Raw genomic sequence first — 27260 nt, 5'->3', positions numbered from 1 at the left:
CGCCGCGGGAAAACTGAGGTACGTAGCCTGATTCATTGTCATTAATATACGTGGTGGTCAGCCAAATATATATTTGATTTTATATAAAGTAAATCGAACAGATAAAGTATTACCTTAATTTTGACAGATAGGTGTTTCTGTGGTTTAATCAAGTCGCGGTAAGAGCAGATTTTGTAGTTCATCAACAGTTCTCGGTCACTTAGCCTAATTGTGTTAAAACAAAAGTTTCCATTTCTAAAATGCTCTTGTGTGTATGAAACAACATTTTACACTGTTTAAACGGCATGTATCTGCTGGTAGGCACATGCATCTTAATATATAAAGATATTATGTAGGCCTAAGTCTGTATGAAAAGTTCACGAGGAGTAATCACGCTTTATGAAGCTGTATCAACAGTTCCATCTTTAAAATTATTGCATGCACTGGTAACACTTTACAACATGGTATCATTTGTTAACATTAGTTAATGCATTAACTAGCATTAGTGAACAATGAACAACACATTTGTTACACTATCACTATTTATTAATCTTAGTTATTGCTTGTTAATAAAAATACAGGCATTCATTGTTTGGTCATGTTAATTCACAGTGCATTATCTAATGTTAACGAACAACTTATGATTTTAATGCATTAATAAATGCTGAAATTAGCATTAACTAAGATTAATAAATGCTGTAAAAGTATTGTTAATTCTTAGATCATGTTAACTAATGAACCTTAATGTAAAGTGTTACCCTTACACTGTACACTGTTTTGTTTATTCTTGTATTTTGGTATATGTTTTAATTTTGTACAGCACTTTGGCCAACAGCTGTTGTTTTTAAATGTGCTTTATAAATAAATATGACTGACTGACTGACTGACTGTACATTGGAAAACGTTTTGGACGTACCTATTAGGAGTGCTCCTATGTTTGTTTTCCTGATCCCTCGCTTTTCTCCCCTTCCACACCAGTTCAGCTGTTTGGCTACAGGACCAAAAACCTTGGAGCATATTCTCCATATGGTTTTCTTCAGTGTGTGTCCTCCACTGACGGATAACCTGTTCACCTTAAAAATAAAAGGTTCAAAACATTACAGACAAGCACAAACATTATGGCCCTGTTTCACAGACAGGGACAGAGCTGGGTAGTTAGCAATGAAATCCATTACATTACACATTTTAAATAATGTAATCAGACTACTTTTAGAATTCTTTTGGATTACTTTTGACCTAACTCGTCTATCATATTGATTTAAATAGGATAATCAAAGTACCATATGAACATAAAAATACAAAAAGTAAGTAAATATATTTTAGCTGTTGTTATTAACAACATGAAGTGCATTAAACATTATATTATATCAAGGTTTCCCAAACTGGTGTTTGTGAAGGAACTGCAGGGGGCTAATGAGTTTAATGAAAAGCTAATAATGATTTAAATCACAATTAATATATATATATATATATATATATATATATATATATATATATATATATATATATATTAAATGTTAAAAATATTAAAATGAAAGCATTTTAGAATCAAATAAAACAAATTACTAAAAAAATTCTATATTTTATTTGTTTACCTGCATTTCATGTGACCATAACCAATGTCAGAGAACCAATGAACATGCAAAAGGGATACTTAATTATTAAAATATTTATTTTAAAATCTCAGGAGTACTTCAAGTAAATATATTAGGTGAAAGAGTATCAAATGACAAAAAAGTTTTTGAATTTGTGTATTTTACTGTTTGAAAGACAAAAGCCTTCCAAAGACATAGAAATACATGGTTAAACAACCTACAGGGTAATGATTCAAATAAAAATTAATGTGTTCATCATCAGTAGATGCAATGTTCTTAAACCTGAAATTATATCTAATTACAAGTACTTAATTTTTGGAATCTGATTACGTAATCCAGATTACATGTAATCAGTTACTACCCAGCTCTGGACAGGGATTAGTTTAAATCAAGACTATAGGTCTTAGTTTTGCTTTTATAAAAATGCTGTGTGCATCTTGAGACAAAACAATGGCACTGACATATTGAAAGGTATGTCATTGCAAGTTATTTTCAGTTAAGATAGCTCACACTTGCATTTTAGTCTGGGACTAGCCTTAAGCCTTGTCTGTGAAACCGGGTATATAATAGAAATAATTTACTTCACTACAACTGTTAAACCTACAAATGTCAGTGATTTTTACCATCTTTTGCATCATTGCTTTTTCTGATAGTTGTCTTTCCAGTTTTTCTAGTTCCTCCATGGTTTTGAGAGGAAAGACATCATCCTCACTGTCCACCAGCAGCACTGGAGCATTGGAACGGCTGTTAGCTGCAAGGGACTGGACCACTGAAGTTAGATGTTTGATCTTCATGTCCAGTTCGTTGAGTGCCTCCAGAATCGCCCTCTCAACAGCTGCAACACAGTAGGTTTATCTGGGAGAGAGTTTTTATTAAACTATAAAATGTATAATTTTACAAATTTAGTATTTCAATTTAACGTACGTGTACATTGATTAGTGATGCAGCTCCATCGTCTCACACCAGAAGCACCTGCAAGCACAAAAAACTCTTAAATGTGATAAAACTAACACGTCATAAAAATGATGTTGCTAAAGAAATGGCTACACGCTTAAAGCCTTGGGCTGATGATACACCGGGCAACTTTTTGGGCAACGTTGCTGTCAACAGGCAACCAAGTGAGACACAGGGCCCACGACCGATCTAAAGAAGCCAAATTGAAATGTGTTATCCATTCTCAACGGAAAGTGCCCAAGCAACATTTCTCAAAAAAGTTGCCCATGTGTATCATCAGCCTAAAACAATTTTATTTACATTTTTAAAAACTTGTAACTATATCCATTTGATTGCACGTAGTTTCCATGATTAAGCTGGATTAAACTGTAAATCACAGGATCCAGAAAAGTAAAAAACACAAAACTAAATTTAGGGAAAGTAAAACTGAATTTAAAAAAAAATGAAACAAAACAAAAACAAAGCAGGCTGGAGCCGGTAGCCTCGTGGTCAGTGCTTCCATATTGTGGTCAGAGGCATCAAACCACGGGTCCTCTGAGTTTTCTGAGCAAAATGAAAATGAAATTTTTAACATTTTTGTAGCTACAAAATTATTAGTGCCCCAAAGTCATTGAATTTTGCAAATTTAGTCTTTTTGAACCCAAAATATGAAATTATGTGATTTGTGCAGAACGAATTTTGGTAACACTTTTGTCACGGTTCATAGATCCAATGTCTCTCTCTAGTCTCGTGCTTTGTTGTTTACATGTGTGTGAGTGGGTGTGTCCGGATCGTTACCGTTGATCAGTATCCAGCTGCGATCACTCTTCATCACCAGCTGCCACTCATCTCACCTCCTATAAATACTTACCACCTTCTCATCTCCTTTGTCAGATCGTTTTATGAGGTCAATGTTGTCTGAGCCTGTTTCCGTGCCTCGTGTCCCGTCTTCAGTTCCTGTGTTCCGGTTTCACATCTTGTTGGATCGTCTATGTGTCTGGTTCCCGTCATCCGTCATCAGAGCACGCTGCACTTCATCCATCACGCCACGTCTGACCATCAAAGTCCCTGTGCCACCGCCTGCATCACCCGGATCTATCACCTTCCATTTTGACTTTCAATAAACAGTTTTACTTGCAAATTGTATCCTCGTTCTTGACGTAACAACTTTAGAATGCTCCTCCATGATTACTGGGTCACTAATTTCTTTAGAAGGATTTGTTAGTACTTTAGTCATTATTAGTGGGTTATCATGATCTGTGCTTTAGAATTAATTATATACAAACATTATTTACATTAATACCATATAATAGTTCGTATAGTCCTAAAAAAAAATTGTAGTTATTGGTTAGCTATTAGTGAACTACCTCATTTTCTTGAGAACTATGCTTACTTATTGGTAATACTTTATAATAAGTATACACTAACAAAGCACTTCTAAATAATTTTCAAAGCATTGGTTAATTGGTAATAGTTCATAAACTGTAATTAATACATTAATACTGCATATAAATAGTGAGTTCTTCATTCATTGTCACTGTAATTAACAATGTGTTATTGTTTAATTAGCTCATATGTAATGAGTTAGATAATGCCTTGTTAACAACTTATTAACCATAAACATTTCTCACTGTAGGGTTGCGGAATCCGTGACAAAAGTGGTTGTGTTTTGCTTTGTGGATAGGCTTAATTTATTTATAAACATTTTATGGAACTCCTAATACCAATGAAATTATTATCCAAAAGAATTTGGTTTGAAACACTTAAGTAATGAAATCTTCCAATATTCCATGACCATTAATCTAAAGTAAAAATGGTAGCACTTTACCATTAGAATATACATATTGCAATAAATGTATTGATCATTGTTTTTTCATGTTAAGTAATTAATACATTAATTACTTGTGATTAATCCATAGCTAGATGTGTATAAATAATAATTAATTCTGCAGTAGTAACTGCCCATTAAAAAAATACAAATGACTTACTATTTGTTCTTGAGACGCAGGATGCTATTTATTTATTTATGTATGTATGATTTACTATTTTCACTTACAACAATCAGACGGCAATCGACACTGAAAAAAGAGATAAGAGAATAATTATTTTCATGATAGTCTAAATAGATAATGAATTCCCATAGTTTATAAAGGCTCTGATGAATATGTATAATATCATCTGATAATGCAAGATGAGAAGAAGAATGCAGAGACCTTACAGCCCACTAACAAATAAGCCACAGTAAGATGCATTTTCATTCTTGAGAATCACAACAAACAACAACAATAATAATAACAACAATTATTATTATTATGTTTTTTACAAAATGAGGGATGACAGATTTCATCTATACAGGTGTAAAGGTTTATGAGTCTCTCTATAGGTGCACGCGCCATCATGTGAGAGAGAGATAGAGCTCACGCGCTCACAGTCAAACCTGTGACAAGGCACTACTATCCATACAAATATGAATAATGAAGATATTATTAAGAATAATTGTATAATTTATCTCTTTTTAAGTAACGTTAACATGACAGATGACTCGCAAACGAAAGAGCGTCTCTCAAACGGACCGGATTGGCTCCATTGGCAATGACGTCACACTGATGTAACGGCATTTAACGATGTTTTTTGAGCGGACTTTATACAAAAAGACGGAAAATCGTTGTCTATGTGAGATGTTATACATTTACCGGAAAAGACAGTCCAACTTTTATTACAATTTAATGGGTTTCATGAGTGAAAACGCCTGCTATTTATTTTAGCGGTTATTCCCATCAGAAAAACTAACTGTTCCCGCTCAGGACTATTTGTTATTATAATTACTCATAATTAAATTGTATTTCTTTCTTTATAGTTTTAAATGTCATTTACTTTTGTTGTCGGCCCATACTTTTAAAAAGTAATTTAACTAAATCGGTTAAGTAAAGAGTAATTCACCTCAGAAAAACGCACTGCTGGGGATGTCACTCGAAGGGGAGTCAGGTGTGCGCGAGGTGAGCACAGACCCGGCTTATATATGCCCCGCTGCCCGGTTCGCGGGCTTGGCACGCGACTAAGAATTTAAATATTGAGAGAAAAGTTTTTTTTGTTGTTTTTTTAATGTATGTACAATTATATAATGACACACTGCGTTAACTTGGTATTAAACGTCAAAAAACAGGGTTTTCAAATAGTGTGGTGTTTGTGTTTTCATACTATATTCAAAGCAATGGTGTTACCAAAAATATAAGTCATATCTATTTTTTTTTTTTTTTTTACTAACGTTGCTTTCTTTGTCTCCCAGTTTGAGTCCCTCTTTGTTAAATATAGTTGAGCAACCCCATAGGTGGCGATGTACGCACGCGAGTCGCCAATGTGCCAATGAGCCAATGGATGAAGAAGAGCCAGCCACGCATTTAGCCACGCGATCTCTTCACTCACTGTGTATGGTACTTTAATGGGTGAGAGGTAAGCATAGTATGATAGGTGGAAATGTATGGTTTTATGATAGTATGTTTGTCATTGGTGGGATTGTTGTAACATATTTTTAAAAGTGAACTAATTTTAAACCGTTTTACTCGACCATATGTTGTAGCTCCGCGTTTTGCAACCAACATGATGCGTCGCCTATCTTAAGTAAGCAACAGAGATAACATTTGCTCCCAAATCAACTCCAATACACATAAATGCATAGCAAAATTCTTAATTTAAATAATATATTTGTTTTATAAAATTTTAGAAATTTAAATGCATGCAATACTATAAATCCATTAAATTCCAAACCCATGTGACCTAAAGGCATCAAAGCATGTACAAATTAAGAAAGTTATTCACTAAGCCTTGTGCAATATAGAGAATATTATTCAGAATAATAATAATATTTATTGCATTTTGCTGTGAAAGGGACATTTTCTTGAATATTTCTTAATGAAGACATTAAAGGGATAATTCTTTAAAAAAATAAAAACTAGCATCCTGCATTTCTGATTTGCCAGATTCATCATAGTATGCAAATTAATAAATAAATAAAAACTAGAATCCTACATCATAACATGCTAATAATTTCTATATTACCTGTGGCTCAGTGGTAGAGCATTGCGGTAGCTGCGCAAAAGGTTGTGGGTTCAATTCCCAGGGAACACGCATACTGATAAGAAAAAAAAGTATAGCCTGAATAATGGTTTTGGACAAAAGCGTCTACTAAATGCGTAAATGTAATAAATAAAAAGATACTGTTGGCTCTTAAAAAAGCCTTTTTGTGTGATAATGTCATATAGTTATAATTTGCTTTGATTTATAGGGATTAAACTACTTTGACTAGTGACTTTACCATTTGTTTTAATAATGTTTATTTGCAGTGTAATTTATTCTGTTTACCTGACTCATGCAGAATTCTGTCCTGATGTTTGGCTGTGGTCCCTCCATCATCCACTCTTCAGCAGCTGGTCTTTGTATGGTGTCCTCCATGATCTATACAGATCTAATTGTCTCGTCTCCCACAAACTCCACTTTCAGGTATGTTTTTTCTTTGTTTTTATTTTTTCAACAACATTGACTGCATTTTTGCATGCCAAAACCTAGGGCTGCATGATATTGAAGAAAAATGCATTATGCGATTGCAATAACTTGTAAAATAATTTGATATGCAAGTGTGTAAAGTACACTTAAATTATATGTAGGTATATTTAAAATCTGAAAACTCTATAACTCGTGTTAATGTTTCACATTCTTTTTGTGAGAAGAAAGCATGCCCACAACTTCTGAACAGCTGTGCTTATTGTAGCATTACATAAAAAGTGCCATTTTAACGAGTGTAAACCAGGGGGTTTAGGGTTTCACGGAGGCCCAAATTAGGTTTATTTAACAGCAGGAACTAATCAAATGTAAAAATTAAACACTGCTTAGTCTTCACTATATGAATTAAATACACACTGATTCTCATTAAAGCTACAAAATATATTCAGTCATGAGCAGTGAGAGATTTTCTCTTTGTCATATCATATTAAGCACACAGAAGGAAACAGGTTTATTTAGTTGCTGTAACTTTAAGTGCTTCAATATTTTGTTACACACACTTTCTGAACTGTTTGGTCCACTTAACCGACGTAACTGACTGTGTTTATGTGAATACTCACCAAGACAGGAATTTTGACCATTTTGGGTAGGACTGCACAATATATCAAAATTTCAAATGTACATATTGCAATATGCCTATTGCAACAGCTTGCATGACTTTAATACTTCAAAAGATTAAAAAGTCCAAAAAGATTTAGGTCGACACATACAGCAGAGAGTAGACTGGACACACGACTGTTACATGCGTGTGACATGCTTAATGTTATTAATACAGTAAGCGAAGTAATCACATGCACAGAAAGCCACCTCTGATTAAAAAGTTAAGAAAGAGAGCCCACGTGTAACAATATTTTGGATCCGTGCAGCTCTTAAAATAACAGCAGTCTGTTAAACCTGCTTCTGTCTGTGCTTAATGTTAATGAATAAAAGACAGAGAAAATCACTCACTGTCTATGACTGAATGTCTTGTAGCTTTAATAAGAATCAGTGGTCTGTGTGGGTCCTAATGCCCCGGTATAGTGACGGGGACACTATACTGTCAAAAAGCGCTGTCTTTCGGATGAGACGTTAAAACCGAGGTCCTGACTCTCTGTGGTCATTAAAAATCCTGTGACACTCATCGTAAAGAGTAGGGGTGTAACCCCGGTGTCCTGGCCAGATTCCCTCCACTGGCCCTTATCAATCATGGCTTCCCAATAATCCCCATCCACTTGATTAGCTCTATCTCTCTCTCCTCTCCACCTGAAGCTGGTGTGTGGTGAGCGCACTGGCGCCGTTGTCCTGTGGCTGCCGTAACATCATCCAAGTGGATGCTGCACACTGGTGGTGGTGGTTGAGGAGTGAACATGTAACGTGAAATTACAGAAGAAAACCTGGATTTACAACCATTCACTTTTATCTTATGTTAACAGTAGTAGCCTAGTTTGCATACCTGAAAAATAATGTCTGTCGTTTAACATTTTTTATATCATAAATTGTTAGCAAATATTACTGAATTGTCTCGTCATGTTTAGCTGCTTACATTTCACCTCAGCTCGCATTCAAGTGCCGTGCAGTTTAGCTCTGTGAACGGTAAATCCCACCTTCTACACTTTGATTGGCTATTTCAAACATTTTGACATTGATGAGCGCTTTTGAGCCGCTGCATTGAACCGGAGCACAAAATTAAATTAATTAGAATGTTTGACTCAAGTGGGCTGCTCGGGCCGATATATATATATATAAATCTGACCGGCCCACATTAAAGAAAATGGTCCGGCCCCTCTGACATTTGCCAGAATTGCCAAATGGCCAATCCGCCCCTGCCCACATGATTGTAAAGCGCTTTGGGTGTACAGCAATACACAATAAAGCACTATATAAATGCATCATTCATTCATTGATTCAGTGTGCATTTAATTCATACAGTGAAGACTAAGCAGTGGGTTTTTTTCACATTTGATTATTCAGTTTGTGTTGATAAACCTAATATAGGCCTACCTGAAACCTTAAACCCCCACTTTGCAGTAATTTCAAAATGACAGTAACTTTTTGTTATGCTACAGTAAAACACTACTTTTCACTTTCAGAACATGCAATAATTATTTCAAATTAGAATGTGAAACATGTATATTGGTTATAATTTGAAATATTTTAAATATAATTTAACTTTATAGTACACTCCTTAAAGGGGTCATAAACTGAGAAACCAAAATTCCATATAAGACATATAAGAGGCCATTGTAACTATAAAACATCCTGTAAGACAGTTTAACCCAATTAATTATAAAAGTAAAGAAAAACAAAAGGACAAACTGTTATGACTCATAGGTAGGCTATGTTTACACTGTCACTGTTTGGGAGTAACATAGAGACTCACATCTGTAAGTAAATGCAGATGTTTTCTACACACAACTGCTTACAGTAGTGTTTCGGATGCTGTCTGTATGCACAAGTAACTGAAGTCCAGCAGTATTATTACCTCTAATTATAGCAATAGTGAGTAAAGAGTTCTATTTCATCTCAGTCAACACGCCACAGTATGGGTCAGCCTCGCTAAGGATGAGCTGTCAGGAGACGATATATCAAATTAACCACGCCCCGCTTGCAATCACCTCCTATAAATACAGGTGTTAATCAGCCGGCCCTTTCTCTTTTTTGCCTCCTGGCTAACGATTGAGTTGGTAAAGACGGTGAGATTTGCTTTCTTTATTACTTAAAGTAACTGGCTGACGGGAACCTCTTTGCCTGTGAGGGTGAAAGTTACCGCGTTGTCGCGTGCTGTTTGTGAAGGAGCCTCTTAACCTAGAGGATTAAGGCTACAGTGTTACTTCTGTTGTAAAGGTGAGTATTTAACACAGATTGTTTGGCAAGGGGGCCTCTTCACCTGTGAAGGTGAAGGCTACCAAGTTTGAAGTAAGCTGTTTAAATAAAAAAAAAAAAAAAACACAGCAGGGAGAGATTTTCGTTTGTCATTTCAGCCAAAGAAACCTCTTTGTCTGTGAAGACAAAAGCTAGCTGAGCTGTTTTTCACTTCCCTATTTAAGATGCAAGAGGAAGAGAACATTGGTTTCCCAGCAGAGATCCCTGCAGGACAAGTACGTCAGCCTGAGCAGAATCTTCAAGAAGAAGGTATCGGGCGTAAGCACTCTCGCAAGCGCAAGCATGTAGAAGTGGATCATCTTCAGAGACAGATGCAAGGAATGCAAGAGACTCTGAATAATTTGTTACAGGCACAACAGTGGCCGGTGGGGCCTCCAGGCCCTGGGGAACTGGTGCAAAAACAGCCATGCCGCCACCCAGATGAGATATCTGTGATAGCATCTGGAGTGTTTGGAAGGGAAGGCAATTCTATGCCATCAGATCAAGAGGACATCTCTGATTCAGAAATGGATTACTCTTCTCAGGCTTCGGATCCTGTTCCTTTGGATCCATCAGATAAGGCGGTGATTGCTAGAGCAGCAGAACGGGCGAACCTGGCTTCACAACCTGCCTCAACATCAACTTCGGTGTTTGATAGAGGCTCTCAGCGAAAAACGGAAGGTTTGCCTATACTTCCAGACTTTGTGACAGAGTTGCATTCTTCATGGAAGGTTCCAGGTTCCACTGCCCTCCCTAAGACACAGCTGGGCAACCTGGCAGGGGCGGCAGCTTACGGGCTTGCTTCAGCTCCCCAGATTGGGCCCACATTTGCTATGTTGGCAGGAGCAACCACCCGGGCTGGCAAAGATGCTATACACCCTAACAAGTATTGTAGGTTAGTTGACAGTCAGCTAAAAAGAACATATCATGCCTCTGCCTTGTCTGCAAGACTGGCATGCACCAATTCCCTCCTGTTGGTTTATTTAGAGGGTATACTACAGGATTTGTCCTCTACCTCGACGAGTGAAGACATTCCAGAAGCATTACGGGTGATTGACATGCTGATCCGAGGAACAAGTGCACATGCCCAAGCTCTGGGACAATCGATGGCCAGTGCGGTTCAAGCGCGTCGTCAAGTATGGCTGTCCCAGGCCAATCTTTTGGACCAACACTGCATGGCAGTCATAGCAGCTCCATTGATCCCTGGTGAGGTCTTTGGGCCCCCTTCAGAGGCAGCACTGGAGCAGTCCCGTGACAAGAGAGTTGACACGCTCTGTGCGTCTGGCACCAGTTATTCGTGGGCGCGGACATCAGCGGGGAGCAGTAGCTGGACTCGGCCGGAATCGTTAACCCAGGCCTACCCAGGGCAGCGGAGAACTGCTGGCCAAGGGGCTCTAGGGGGACCAGGCCAAGGAGCTCGACAGTCCTTTCGTAGGGGCAGACAAGCAGAGTCTTCTATCACACGAATCGTCGCTGACAATCAGTCTCCGGCCACACACTTTTCCAGTCAACAGCTCCTCCACTGGCGCCAATGCACCCAATGTCCATGGGTGCTAAGCACCTTGGAGTTCGGATACAGGCTCCAGTTCAGGTCAAAACCGCCAAAGTTTCAAGGGATTGTCCCTACTGTTCTGGGAGACGAGAACCAGTGCAAGTCTCTCACAGCAGAGGTATCGGTCCTTTTAGGAAAGGGAGCAATAACACACCTGCCCTTGGGAACAATGGGGCAGGGGTTTTATTCCACCTATTTCCTGATTCCGAAAAAGGATGGGGGTCTTCGTCCCATCCTCAATCTCAAGGGATTCAACCGTCATTTGAAACGACTGCCTTTCCATATGCTCAACATATCAACCCTTTTAACCTTCATCACGCAAGGGGATTGGTTCACAACAGTGGACCTCCAGGATGCTTACTTTCATATCCCGATTCACAGGAACCACAGGAAGTATCTAAGGTTCTACTTTCAGGGCAACGCATACGAGTACAATGTTCTCCCCTTCGGTCTGTCATTGGCCCCTCGCACCTTTACAAAATGTATGGATGCAGCGCTCATCCCACTTCGTCGTCAGGGTATACGTATAGCAAACTACCTGGACGATTGGCTAATTTGTTCCCCTACAGAACAGCAGGCCAGGAACAACACAAAGGTTGTCCTAACCCATTTACAGAACTTGGGGCTGAAGCTGAACAGCAAGAAGAGTTGTCTCATCCCCACCAAGGCAGTGACATACCTAGGGTTGACCTTGGATTCAACAACGATGAGAGCATCTCTGACCTCTCAAAGGCAATTAGTGTTGGAAGAATGTCTATCCCAGCTCCTCTGGAAGGAGCAGGTTACAGTGAAGTTTGGTCGGAGGCTGCTTGGCCTGTTGGCAGCAGCCAGTCAGGTAGTACCATTAGGATTGCTTCACATGCGCCCTCTGCAGCTATGGTTAGCAAAATACAAAGTGAGTCCATACGAGAATGGGCAGCGACTGATCCCAAGGAACAGGGATTGTCTTCCAACAGTCCAGTGGTGGCTCTTGACTCCAGGCCTAAAGGAAGGAGTCACACTGGGCCCTTTATGTTTAAGGGAAATGATAACAACAGATGCATCACTGGAGGGCTGGGGTGCTGTCTGGCGAGGCAATCCAGCACAAGGACAATGGGATGCCTCGTGGAGAGGAGCACACATAAATCTGCTGGAACTGGAGGCAGTATTTCGGGCCCTGATCCATTTTCGGCCTCGGCTTCAGGAGAAGCATGTCATTGTTCGCTCAGACAGTACCACAGTAGTGTCATATATAAACCATCAGGGCGGGTTACGTTCAACGTCCCTTTACAGGAGAACTCGGGACCTTCTGTTATGGGCACATGCTCAGGGGGTGTCCCTGAGGGCCTTACACCTCCCGGGAGAGGACAATGTAGCAGCCGACCTTTTGTCCAGGGGGGGCCCCAGGCCAGGGGAATGGCGACTACATCCGGCAGTGGTGCAGGAGATCTGGTCTCGGTTCGGGGTGGCTCAGGTGGATCTCTTTGCCTCACTGGAAACCACACATTGTCCCCTGTGGTATTCAATAATGGGCCCCAAGGGGTCACTAGGGGTGGATGCTCTGGCAAACAAATGGCCTCCAAGGCTCCTGTATGCATTCCCTCCATTCCCTCTTCTGCCAGTGGTCCTAGCCAAAGTAAGGATCTTAAAGGCCAAAGTCCTGCTGGTGGCACCAGATTGGCCCCAGCAAGCATGGATGCCGGATTTGGTAGCATTACAGAGGGGACCGCCATGGCGTCTCCCAGTCAGGAAGAATATGCTGTCTCAGGCCCAAGGGAAACTCTGGCACCCAAATCCAGGGAAGTACAATCTGCACGTCTGGCCACTAGATGGGAGTCTTCCAGAGCTCTGGGAGAGGCGGTTCTAACAACATTGCAGGCAGCAAAAGCCCCATCTACAAGGAGACTGTATGCTGCTCGATGGGAAAGGTTCTCTCAATGGTGTCATTCCAAGGGAATGGGCCCAGTTTCATGCGGGGTGGAGTTAGTTTTGTCATTTCTCCAGTCCCTGTTGGAGACGGGACTGACGGAGTCAACCTTGAGGGGATATGTAGCGGCTATATCAGATCGCCATATGGACTACGGAGGTAGCACAGTTGGTGTCCATCCTCTTGTGAAATGTTTTCTGAAAGGAGCTCGTAGATTAGGTCCATCTCAAGCTCGGTTGGTTCCCTCATGGGACTTGGGCATTGTCCTGAAAGCTCTGACAGAACAGCCCTTTGAGCCATTAGACAAATTGGGATTAGAACTTCTCACGTTGAAGACAGCCTTTCTCTTGTCTATTGCTTCAATTAAGAGGGTAAGCGAATTGCATGCCTTGTCAGTACACCCTGCATGCTTGAGACTGGGGGAAGAAGATTCATCCATTTCTCTCCTTCCGAACCCATCATTTCTGCCAAAAGTTTTGCCTCGTTCTTATGTCTCCAGACCTTTGGTACTAGAACCCTTTCATCCCCTCCTCATGATTCAGCAGAAGCAGCCAGATTACATCTAATCTGCCCAGTCAGAGCACTGAGGAGATACATTGCTTGCACTCAACAGATCAGACAGACTGATCAGCTGTTTGTCTGTTTTGGAGACTCAGTGCGAGGCCAGGTGGTGTCCAAGCAGCGGCTCGCAAGGTGGGTGGTCAGGCTAATAGAACTAGCCTACCACAGCATTGGAAGGCCTCCTCCCAAGGGGTGGTGGCCCACTCTACTAGAGGAATGGGGCCTCTTGGGCATTATTTAAGGGGCCTCTCTGGAAGAAGTGTGTGTGGCAGCAGGCTGGTCGTCCTCTTTGACATTTGCCAAATTCTATCGTCTGGATCTGGCAAGGACAGTTTCATCTGCTATTCTGCAAACAGCGGAACAGTTATAAACTGCTTTGTTACAGTTATGTCAAGGTATTATTACCTGGTGGTTTGGTTGTAAGTTATATGAAGAACTAATAAAGGTTCTGTTGCATTAATCATGTCCTGGTTATTGCCCCGCTAGATTTCCCCTCATGACCTTATCTGGTACACAGTTGACCCATACTGTGGCGTGTTGACTGAGATGAAATAGAACGGAGGGTTACGTAGGTAACCTAGGTTCTGTGAATGAAGTCAACACGCCACGAAGCGTGGTCACTCGGGGACTGCTTAGAGCCAGTCGGAAAAAGAGAAAGGGCCGGCTGATTAACACCTGTATTTATAGGAGGTGATTGCAAGCGGGGCGTGGTTAATTTGATATATCGTCTCCTGACAGCTCATCCTTAGCGAGGCTGACCCATACTGTGGCGTGTTGACTTCATTCACAGAACCTAGGTTACCTACGTAACCCTCCGTTATCAAAGATGGCGACAGCCATACTACTAAAAATCTTAAGACCACTGGCACAACAAGAGTCCAGACAAGGCATGACTTCATCTGTTAAATCTGAACCAGCAGCATCTTTTATAACTGGAGTAGATGGGATTGAGTCAAACACAGAGCACAAAACTTGAAAGGAGCAGAGAAAGTGCTTCAATAAACAAATATTATTTGTGGTTTGCCCCGTCAGACGCTTCAACAGATGCGTGTGGACTTGAGTCATGTTTCTCCAGTGAATAACTTACATTTGATGGTTGTGTCCTTGTCTAATTTGGAAATAATTGAAGCAAATAGGAGCATAATAATTCTGACTAAAATTGACATTTTTCTAAAATATTTACTTTAAATGTAGGTTTAATATTCTGTTTAGTACCCATACATGTAATTACTTCAGTTGTTACATGTAAAACAATTGCTTAGCAGCTATGTTCATTTACTATATTCAGAATATACGTGTATATACATGTGAATGTGTTCCCCATACCAGTTAACCAGTCTGTGTTTTGTTTTTAGCATTTTAAATACGTTTTGTTTTTTGTGAATGTGTAGCACAGCCTACGAAAATACATTCACTATATTTGTTTTCTTTAACTTCAGTTTTCATGTTATTTGGAGGACAAAATTGGGCAAGATATAGGGGCCCACTGAAATTCTTCTTCGAAGTTTCATTAAGTGCAGTCTATAACCCGTGTCTGCCATGCACGGTCTGCACCTTGTTTTATTGCAGATGTTATGGATTATTCTATTAGAGCTCTTTATATTCTTTATTTGAGACTGTTATTATGTAGAGACTGTTATGTTGTGAATAAAGTCAATTCAACTCGATGCTTTCAGCAGTTAATACATTAAAGTGTGTCCTTAATGTTTTATTATTTAAAGATTTAAAGATATTATTTAAAGTTTATTACAGGCTCAGTGAATTTTCTTTCACTAGAATAAGTGTACTGCAAACTGTCATAATCAAGTCTGGGGTTTGTCAGTATCATTAATTTTGTGAGGCATTAAATCAAATAGACATTTGTATAGTGTTTCATCCAAAGGCTTCTTCCTCATTCATCAAGGGTTTTCTTTGCCTTTGTCACCTTTAACATTATTTGGAACAAAATATGAATATGTACACTATATTTCAATGCATGGAATGGAGTCAAAGAATCACTGACACAAACCGTTCACCTTCATACAGACCATGGTATAAATTAAGGTGTTACTCAAATTTTCAAGCTTGTAATGTTAACAATTGATTTTCTAAGCAGCAGTCAAGCGTGGCATAAGAAGGGTCTAATTTATGCTTTCTGCAAGATGACATACAAGGAATGTAAACCAGTAAAGTAGGTAAAATTACAGTTTGCTTGAAACGAGGGTCACTTCAAATAAGAAACGGCTGGCATTTTTCTGCATGTATTTTTGTCTACAGAGGATCAAACAAACAGATTTAAAGGCTGGTTGTGCATGGTGGGTTTCAAAGAGTGTTCCTGTGTGTGTGTTTGTTGTTGTATTTGTATTTTATTAAAGTGTCTTCGGACGCGAGTGGTGCGATGCACGCAACAATAATCACTATCGCCTGGATGCAGCGCGACTCGACAAATCTCCCGTCAGTAAAATGGCGTAAAATCTATTTCTGGCGTAATCATGCAACAACGGTTGCAAAAACCAGGGTTCTACTGATTCGTCTGCTTGCTCCGATCCGGCGCTGCGTGCATGGCAGCAGGTACTTTCAAATGCTGAAGATTCATCGTATAGAGGTAAAGAAGACAACTCATTAACAACAAAAAACGTTCGATCGAATGCGATGTTTATCAGATGCTACGATCTTTCACAGACGTCTCCGCGACGTACCTGTGCTATCTGGGAAGCCCTCATTTTGTCACTTCGATGTTCTGCCTTCGCATATTTTCAAAGAGGTTTTTCCAGCCTTAAGTCCAGTTGTTACTGCTATTATCAACAACTCCTTAACAAATAGAATTGTACCAGCCTCTTTTAAACATGCTATAGTCCAGTGGTTCCCAAACTGGGGGGCGCGGAGTTATGATAAGGGGGGCGCGGCAAGGCTAGTGTACATACAGTTAGCCGATATTTATAGGGACCAAAAGAGAAAAACGGTCCAATGAGCCGAAAATATCTGCCGCGCCGCCCGGCAGTATTCAGCGCTCTCTCTCTCTCTCTCTCTCTCTCTCTCTCTCTCTCTCTCTCTCTCTCTCTCTCTCTCTAATCACTGCCGTCTTGACACTCCGCTGAATATTCCGCTCTATGAATGTGCGCAAAGCAAAGTCCTCTCAAATAACGCGCCAACAGAAAATTTCAATGTATACTTGTTCCTTTTTGCAATAGCACTATTGTGATGTAACATGCTGTAGTACATATGTACTGCACAACGGTGGTAAAATGACGCCACCCTCTCGTGACGCGATGTTCTGCAGAGAGATCCCAGTGTGCTTTGTGTCCAAAAATTTGATTTATTACCTCTCATAAAGATAAGACCCCCCCACCCCTCCCTCCCACCCAAACTGGACACCTGTTTGTCCATGCCCCCACCCATCTAAATGAGCATCTGTTTTTACTGTCCAGTGATTCTAAGGTATTTATGAATGTTTTGGGAAGCGTGTTTTTGTGTGGGCCATTGAAGACTATTATGTGTTTAAACTTTAAATTGTGAAACTGTTAAACGGGACAAAGGGAAGTTTTTATTAGAGTTTTTCACGCACACATATCAACAAAAAACATACGTAAAATGAGCAACGACTTGCTAGTGTTGTTGTAACGAACTCTAACTAGTTTAAAAACGTTTTAAGTTAAATAAAAAGAAGTAGAAGTGTACGTGTTTGTTTATTTAAAACAAACAAAGCATCTGACACCTTAGTTAAAACAATAGCATAACATTACAAAGTTAAATAATATAGAGTTGAATTATCTTACCATCTTCTAAAACAAAACAAAAAAGCATCAGAAGCGAACGTTTTACAACGTTCTATCATTACAGATTAAAAGGTAGCTTTTCTCACAAGTTACAGCAAATAGATCTGACTTATCTTACCCGTATTCTAAAACAAACAAAAAAAAGTATCTGAAGCGAACGTTAAGTAAAAAGTCAAAATCTTGTCACAAAAATTAAACAAAAGAAAAAGAGCAGCCCATCCGTCAGATAACCGCACACTAGCGCGTTAAAGTCAGAATGCGTTTACGCCGCTGAATCCAGACCATGCCTTCCGCCACCCCCCTAACAGCGTAAGGAGAGACCGATGCAAAGATTTAAAAGAATTAAAGTAATGTTTTAACATTAGAACGAACGTTATTTTAATAAATCTTTAACATTTCTTAATTAATGAAACAATTCGGTACTCATCCTAAAGCTTTTCACTTTAAAATTAGGTGTTTACCTTTTAAAAAAACAGTAGGCCTACCTAAGCCGCAGGGTATTTTATTTTATTTTATTTACTTTAGTTTAGTTATTCGCACTTAATTTAGTAATTCCTTTATTTACTCTTCTATTTTTGTCAAGTTTAAGACTTCTGACGTGTTATATAACCCAGACTTTTTTCACTTTTAAAAATTAGGTTTTTTTCTTATAAAAATCGCCTCTAAGCCGCAGGAAAAGGTTGTTTGTCTTGTTTTATTTTATTTTAGTAGTATAATACCTTTATTTACTCTTTGATTTTTGTCAATCTTTAAACTTTCTAGCCTGCTATAACGGTTAAAACGCATACGCGCGTATGTGAGCGGTAACCGGAATGAAAGCAAATGTTTCGGACGTCTTTGGATTTTTCAGCCGTAGACGCCTAAACTTTTTACATTATAGCACGAAATGTAAATACTTTGTCTCACGCAGGGGACAACGAAATGAGTACGACACAGTGTGTCTGGACGTATGATTAACGACACGTCCGTATCAGATCGAGAGTTGCTGTAAAACATCTAAAGGTGTTTCTGGAGACGCAACTCATTTGCAATCTAAGAGTTTTTGAGGGGGGTGTGACATCGTAAACTTTGGTGTAGCTGTTCATTTATCAAAGGATCGTCCCCTTTTGAAGTTTTTATATGACACATAGCTGGTTAAGTTAAAAGTTAGGTATAGTTTAGGAAGAAAATACTCAAACATAAATACAAACATACACAAACAATCCCCTACATTTAAACATTTAAACTTTTATGATGTCTCATACAAACCTTTTACAAACTTGTGAACTTTTAGAATCACACTGGGTATCTCTACAAGATGATGAAAAGCAGCATGATTAAACAACAATATAACTATTGTTTTAACAAATAAGTTAAGATTTGTAGTTTTATATCTCTCAAACCTAAAACATGAACCTCTAAAGCAAGGATTAGAAGCAGTCAAATAAAACGACTGGTCTATATAGGTTTATTTTACTAAGAATTGATCAAATAATTGACAGAGGAAATAATGCAAATATTCAATAAGTCCAACTTATCAACCCCGCCTGATGTGTCTGACGGTTTGTGACAAATATCTTACTGATACAGTTGTGTTAAGATATTAAATATGTGTAAAACATGTGTAAAGTTCAATATTACTGTTAAAAATAGTATAATAAAACACAAACACTCGCATAAACAACAAACACACATACTAAAACAATCCTATACAGTTAAACATTTAGACTTGTATGATGTTTCATAGGAAACTTTTACAAATAAAAAACTTCACACTGGGTATCTCTACAAGATGATGAAAAGCAGTACGATTAAACAATGATATATCTTTTGTTTTAACAAATAAGTTTTAGATCTTTCAAACCTAAATCATGATGCTCTAAAGCAAGGATTTGAAGCAGTCAAATGAACCTCTGCTGAATGCAAGGCAGTTACAGAGATTTTCTTTATGAAAATTTAGATTTTCCAACTTATCAACCCTCGCCTGATGTGACGGTTTGTGACAAATATCTTACTGATACAATTGTATTAAGATGTTAAGTATGTGTAAAACATGTGCAAAGTTCAATATTACTGTTAAAAATAGTTTAATAAACCACAAACACTCACATGAAAAACAAACACACACACACACACACACACACACACACACACACACTAAAACAACCCCTGCAGTTAAACATTTCAACTTTTACGATGTCGTATAAATACACTTTTACAAATAAAAACTTTTAGCATCACACAGGGTACCTCTACAAGATGATGGAAAACAGTATGATTAAACAATGATGTAACTTTTGTTTTAACAAATAATTTAAGGTTTGTAGATTTTAGATCTTTCACACCTAAAACCGTGATGAGGATCCGAAGTTGTCAAATGATCCTCTGATGAATGCAATGCGCTTACAGAGGTTTTTTCTTTATGAATTAGATCTAAAATAGACTAAAATTAGCTGTTGTAAGGTTGTTTACAACAAAATAGTGTCTTAAACAAGGTGGAACAAATGCCTCATCTTTATAACAGATTAGACTTTCTTTCTCACTTTAAAAACGGTATTATTAACCATGCTGTTTAAATGCAATATTTATTTTTTCACACTATAATGTTTTATTTTATTAAAATAAAAACAATCGACTCTTTATAGTTTTATTTCACTAAGATTTGATCAAATAATAGATCAACAATAAAATATTTGATAACTCCATCTTATCACCCAAACTGATGTGTCTTACGGTTTGTGATGACATCAGAATCAGAATAAGAATGAGCTTTATTGTCAGGTATGTTTGCACATACGAGGAATTTGTTATAGTGACAGAAGCTCCACAGTGCAACAGAAAGACAGCAACAGGACAGGACACAGATAATAAAAGAATAATATACAAATAGGCAATGTACAAAATAGCAAAAACGCAATATATAATATAGACAATTATGTATATACAGTTATGATATGTGCAAAATTCTAATGAAAAAATAAGCATGTGTTAAGATGCATGTTACGCGTGTGTAAAATATGTGTAAAGTTCAATATTACTATTAAAAAAAGTTTAAAAGGTCATTTTTAGCTTTCATATAGGATTCACAACCACACTCAGTTGCTTTTTGTGTAACAGAGTCCCGGGGCAGATGAAAATAGAATGCATGAAAGACTTTTCATTTAAGATATTATAATGACAGACTAAAAACTTTAGATTGATTAAAACAACTGAGGTTATGCATCTCTCTTGAATATGTATACAGTAACCAGTGAGTACATGAAACATTATTGTATAAATACACATCCTTGTAAATTCAGCATGATTCTATCATATTAATCAATAAAAATAACAACCGGTTTGTTGGAAATAAAAATAAAAATAGTGTTGTGTTTCTAAGTTAGAATGTTTATAGTTTGTAGTAAAATCTTAACTTTAACCTAAAGCATTTTTCTTTCAAACTCTCTCACGCACGCACACGGCTTTCCCACAAACTCCCAACAACATACTTAAGTTTTGTTTTATCATCTAGAAACCCTATAACGGAGTTATGTTTTTCATTATTACAACTATAGATGCTGAAAGAGGTCATTAACCTGTTTAAAATGTGAACAATATCATTTAAGACTAGTTTGACAAACAACGATGCGATCATAAAACAAACCTGGAACCAATTTGAAACATTCTAACAACAAGTACAACCATTGCAGCAAATGTATTCAATCAATCAATCAAACTTTGTTACAGACTCAAGGTCCAGATTTAAAAAAGACAGTAGACAACATATACAACCCATAGCATCTATAACAGACATAAAGAGTTACAAAATACAGCAATACCGGTGTCTCCACAACTTTGACTGATACCGTGTAGTACTAACCCCTATATCTGATAAACCCGCAATAATCTCATTTTTAGAAGCATTAAACCGACAGATAAAACTATACATAAGATTTGTAACAGTGTTTTAAAAGTGATTACTCTCGCACTCACAAACATTTCACTTGCACTATGACATCTAGGCCTACGTAGTAAGATTCTCATTGCATCATTATAAGCTGCTTGCGGCTTCTGTAAACTAGATGCTCTGTAGTTACACCGCAAATGAGTGTAAAGTGTTGTACAGTATGCTTTGAAAAGTGACACCTTTACTTCATCTGAACAGAAACTAAAGTTACGTAAAGTATATTCGCCTGCATATACATCATATGGCGTAGCCTGTCAATATCCTCATCATCTGTCACGTGTTCAGTGATAAAATGCCCAAGGTATTTTACTTTCGCGCACACAGTGAGACTCTTGTTAGACAACTTAAAAACTGGAAAATTTATATTATAACACCGCAGTAAGATAAAACTCTGGACGAACAACTTATCAGATGTTCTACGTATTATTACAAGTCCCTGCTTACCTAGATGAAACTAGAAAATATAAACGTGAGCTAACGGGTGTTAAAAATACCGGTCACGTTCAATTAGACGAACATGCAGAGGTAGCGAACACAACGAACTTGGGGGAGGGTCGCGAAGCAAACAGTCTAACACAACACACGTTCTCCAGAATGGTGCTCATGATGGGTTCATAATTTCACGATGAAGACCGACGGGGTATTCAGACACCTGCAGCAGGACTGACTGACTTTTTCTTAAGATTTGATTTCAAGAACACACAACCGAATCCTAAAGCTATTTCACGAAATAACACAACAACGGGTGCACCATTTCAACATATACACAAGTCTGTTTTACCATAAGTATATCGTATTCTTTTTATATACATATATTTGTTTAGGCTAAATACGTTTTAACAATTCTTTTGTTTTTACAAAGATGTTAAATTGAACACGTGTAAATAATATCTCATTCAAGCGCTGTAGACTTTCAGGTCAGGGAACTACAACACCCAGCATACACCTCAGACTACAAACATGGCCGTATGCATATACCAAAATGGTCATACGCGACAGATCTCTAAATCGTCGGACTACTGATTATACGCACGCTCAGATAACCTATATAAAAAGACACACGTCCACACTTTTTGTGAAGAATATTAAGTTCTGTGTTGCGATCGATGTTACAAACCCCTTTTTGTGAGCTCTGTTAGTGTCGCGAAGCCGATTCATTTCCGCGAATCGATTCTTTCCCACAGTTCGGTTCAACGAACCGATTCACCGGATCCTTACGTCATCTCGCAGTTATGTCAGTATACGCTTCTTTTCTAACAACTCGGGGTCATTTTATATCAGTGAAACATTCAAATAAAGATAACAGCGTGAAGGCGTCTTTTGTTCATTTAACCTGTTTGTGGTCATGATTTCATTCACCGATCCTTCATGTCGGATACGAGTCAGACCGACCAATATTGAGTAGCCTACACGTAAACGCTGATATGTTCTACACGTCTGAAGTATAAGTGTGTAGAAAGAATAAACCGGTCTTATAAACTCATCGATTTGGCTTAACAACTTTAAAAAATAATCTGCATGAACGATAAACCATACACTCTTAAAATCGATAGTACACAAAATATGTGTAAAAGTACCGATAACATAATAACTTAATGTTTTGGTTCGTGTCTTACACAACTGCGCGTTACTTAACGGTTTATTAAGTTTTAATATAAAAGATAATAGTCTGTTAACAATTTAGATGCTTTTATTATGAAATCACACAAAGAACCGCTGAAGTACGTACTGTTATGGAATTAATTGAAACAATACTACGTGCTCATTTAACCGCTTTATTTACGGCATGCTGAATATAAAACTCTTAAACAGGAACATTAAAACATTTCAAACTTGTTAAACACCCGCTTCAATACATTCAATACATAAAACATTTATCAAATACTACAAAACAATAGTTAGGTAAACGACTTACAGTTGATGTCATTTTAAGCAAAAGGCGGAATGATTCACGTCTTTTTTTTATTCTGTCCACACCAATGCTTTGACACCGGCGTTTTAGGCGTCTGTCTTTTAGGTCTGACCCAGAAAACGGATGTCTTAATATTTTGTTCTTCTTTTTATGAAAACATGCGGCAAGCAGTTTTTGACCTCATCTGCATTATACCGACACATTTTAACATGTCGTAAATTCCAATAGTTAGCAAATGCAACTGTTTATTACTGAGATAAGACACATCAGAGTTGCGTTCTATTTAACATTTTTCATCTACCTACATGTTTATCGGCGCTACTGTTCTAGGCCTCCTCACACCTTTGTGAGATATAAACCGCAAAGTTTTTCATAGCGTTACGCTTTGAAACCGGAACCGTTTCAAAGAAGTTTCCATGACTTTGCGTACCGCGGTTTCACCATCCTTATCTTATTTTCCCAACCTAATTGTAATTGTTAGGCCTTACGCTTTGTCTCGTTAGCTCCTCTTTGTTCGCATAAGTCAATATTTCTACGAATTTGGTTGATTTAATAAAATATTGCATCTTCATTCGAGACATTTACGTTATATTATTATTATATCATCCTAGTTTATATCAGATATACAAGATTGTTTCTTATCAAATATTTTATTGTTGATCTATTATTTGATCAAATCTTAGTGAAATAAAACTATAAAGAGTCGATTGTTTTTATTTTAATAAAATAAAACATTATAGTGTGAAAAAATAAATATTGCATTTAAACAGCATGGTTAATAATACCGTTTTTAAAGTGAGAAAGAAAGTCTAATCTGTTATAAAGATGAGGCATTTGTTCCACCTTGTTTAAGACACTATTTTGTTGTAAACAACCTTACAACAGCTAATTTTAGTCTATTTTAGATCTAATTCATAAAGAAAAAACCTCTGTAAGCGCATTGCATTCATCAGAGGATCATTTGACAACTTCGGATCCTCATCACGGTTTTAGGTGTGAAAGATCTAAAATCTACAAACCTTAAATTATTTGTTAAAACAAAAGTTACATCATTGTTTAATCATACTGTTTTCCATCATCTTGTAGAGGTACCCTGTGTGATGCTAAAAGTTTTTATTTGTAAAAGTGTATTTATACGACATCGTAAAAGTTGAAATGTTTAACTGCAGGGGTTGTTTTAGTGTGTGTGTGTGTGTGTGTGTGTGTGTGTGTGTGTGTGTGTTTGTGTTTGTTTTTCATGTGAGTGTTTGTGGTTTATTAAACTATTTTTAACAGTAATATTGAACTTTGCACATGTTTTACACATACTTAACATCTTAATACAATTGTATCAGTAAGATATTTGTCACAAACCGTCAGACACATCAGGCGAGGGTTGATAAGTTGGAAAATCTAAATTTTCATAAAGAAAATCTCTGTAACTGCCTTGCATTCAGCAGAGGTTCATTTGACTGCTTCAAATCCTTGCTTTAGAGCATCATGATTTAGGTTTGAAAGATCTAAAACTTATTTGTTAAAACAAAAGATATATCATTGTTTAATCGTACTGCTTTTCATCATCTTGTAGAGATACCCAGTGTGAAGTTTTTATTTGTAAAGTTTCCTATGAAACATCATACAAGTCTAAATGTTTAACTGTATAGGATTGTTTTAGTATGTGTGTTTGTTTTTATGCGAGTGTTTGTGTTTTATTATACTATTTTTAACAGTAATATTGAACTTTACACATGTTTTACACATATTTAATATCTTAACACAACTGTATCAGTAAGATATTTGTCACAAACCGTCAGACACATCAGGCGGGGTTGATAAGTTGGACTTATTGAATATTTGCATTATTTCCTCTGTCAATTATTTGATCAATTCTTAGTAAAATAAACCTATATAGACCAGTCGTTTTATTTGACTGCTTCTAATCCTTGCTTTAGAGGTTCATGTTTTAGGTTTGAGAGATATAAAACTACAAATCTTAACTTATTTGTTAAAACAATAGTTATATTGTTGTTTAATCATGCTGCTTTTCATCAGCTTGTAGAGATACCCAGTGTGATTCTAAAAGTTCACAAGTTTGTAAAAGGTTTGTATGAGACATCATAAAAGTTTAAATGTTTAAATGTAGGGGATTGTTTGTGTATGTTTGTATTTATGTTTGAGTATTTTCTTCCTAAACTATACCTAACTTTTAACTTAACCAGCTATGTGTCATATAAAAACTTCAAAAGGGGACGCATCCTTTGATAAATGAACAGCTACACCAAAGTTTACGATGTCACACCCCTCAAAACTCTTAGATTGCAAATGAGTTGCGTCTCCAGAAACACCTTTAGATGTTTTACAGCAACTCTCGATCTGATACGGACGCGTCGTTAATCATACGTCCAGACACACTGTGTCGTACTCATTTCGTTGTCCCCTGCGTGAGACGAAGTATTTACATTTCGTGCTATAATGTAAAAGTTTAGGCGTCACGGCTGAAAAATCCAAAGACGTCCGAAACATTTGCTTTCATTCGGTTTCCGCTCACATACGCGCGTATGCGTTTTAACCGTTATAGCAGGCTAGAAAGTTTAAAGATTGACAAAAATCAAAGAGTAAATAAAGGTATTATACTACTAAAATAAAATAAAACAAGACAAACAACCTTTTCCTGCGGCTTAGAGGCGATTTTTATAAGAAAAAAACCTAATTTTTAAAGTGAAAAAGTCTGGGTTATATAACACGTCAGAAGTCTTAAACTTGACAAAAATAGAAGAGTAAATAAAGGAATTACTAAATTAAGTGCGAATAACTAAACTAAAGTAAATAAAATAAAATAAAATACCCTGCGGCTTAGGTAGGCCTACTGTTTGTTTAAAAGGTAAACACCTAATTTTAAAGTGAAAAGCTTTAGGATAAGTACCGAATTGTTTCATTAATTAAGAAATGTTAAAGATTTATTAAAATAACGTTCGTTCTAATGTTAAAACATTACTTTAATTCTTTTAAATCTTTGCATCGGTCTCTCCTTACGCTGTTAGGGGGGTGGCGGAAGGCGTGGTCTGGATTCAGCGGCGTAAACGCATTCTGACTTTAACGCGCTAGTGTGCGGTTATCTGACGGATGGGCTGCTCTTTTCTTTTGTTTAATTTTGTGACAAGATTTTGACTTTTACTTAACGCTCGCTTCAGATACTTTTTGTTTGTTTTAGAATACGGGTAAGATAAGTCAGATCTATTTGCTGTAACTTGTGAGAAAAGCTACCTTTTAATCTGTAATGATAGAATGTTGTAAAACGTTCGCTTCTGATGCTTTTTTTTGTTTTAGAAGATGGTAAGATAAGTCAACTCTATATTATTTAACTTTGTAATGTTATGCTATTGTTTTAACTAAGGTGTCAGATGCTTTGTTTGTTTTAAATAAACAAACACGTACACTTCTACGTTTTTAAACTAGTTAGAGTTCGTTACAACAACACTAGCAAGTCGTTGCTCATTTTACGTATGTTTTTTGTGTGCGTGAAAAACTCTAATAAAAACTTCCCTTTGTCCCGTTTAACACAGTTTCACAATTTAAAGTTTAAACACATAATAGTCTTCAATGGCCCACACAAAAACACGCTTCCCAAAACATTCATAAATACCTTAGAATCACTGGACAGTAAAAACAGATGCTCATTTAGATGGGTGGGGGCATGGACAAACAGGTGTCCAGTTTGGGTGGGAGGGAGGGGTGGGGGGGTCTTATCTTTATGAGAGGTAATAA

The 27260-nt window shown here is 37.5% G+C and overlaps 1 protein-coding gene across 2 annotated transcripts in view; it reads left to right on the top strand.

Moving 5' to 3' along the window:
• Positions 1-959: 959 nt before the first annotated feature.
• The window catches only part of LOC131524050 (galaxin-like), an 87876-nt gene continuing 61575 nt past the window's right edge, over positions 960-27260 (top strand). For both annotated transcript variants that reach the window (XR_009266914.1, XM_058750788.1), the window contains exons 1-3: positions 960-1066; positions 5794-5957; positions 6880-7004. The gene's annotated coding sequence lies outside the window, so the exon portion shown is untranslated. The remainder of the gene's footprint in view (positions 1067-5793; positions 5958-6879; positions 7005-27260) is intronic.

This window comes from Onychostoma macrolepis, chromosome 18 (genome assembly GCF_012432095.1).
Source record: "Onychostoma macrolepis isolate SWU-2019 chromosome 18, ASM1243209v1, whole genome shotgun sequence".
Lineage (NCBI taxonomy): Eukaryota > Metazoa > Chordata > Actinopteri > Cypriniformes > Cyprinidae > Onychostoma > Onychostoma macrolepis.
Note: the sequence above shows the minus strand (reverse complement) of the source record. Positions and strands in the feature narration are given on the sequence as shown.